This window comes from Phaethon lepturus, unplaced genomic scaffold (genome assembly GCF_000687285.1).
Source record: "Phaethon lepturus isolate BGI_N335 unplaced genomic scaffold, ASM68728v1 scaffold23336, whole genome shotgun sequence".
In the NCBI taxonomy this organism is placed as follows: Eukaryota; Metazoa; Chordata; class Aves; order Phaethontiformes; family Phaethontidae; genus Phaethon; species Phaethon lepturus.
Window position 1 is genome coordinate 1 of NW_010545923.1, and position 231 is coordinate 231.

Genomic DNA, 231 nt, shown 5'->3' on the forward strand with positions numbered 1-231 from the left:
GCAGCTTGCAACGTCATTTGTTTTAAATATTGGGTTTCTTTAAATACAAATAATAGTATCAATTTCTGGAGGATAAAAGTAGCCAATACTGGAAATTAACTGATCTGGGTGTAGATATCATTTCTCTATATCTATATATATTTATGCTTTTAAAAAAAAAAAAAAATCGGTTAAATATTTTCTTGAAACCTGTAGTTTTCCTCCACCTTGTGTCTGTGCAAAAAAAAATAA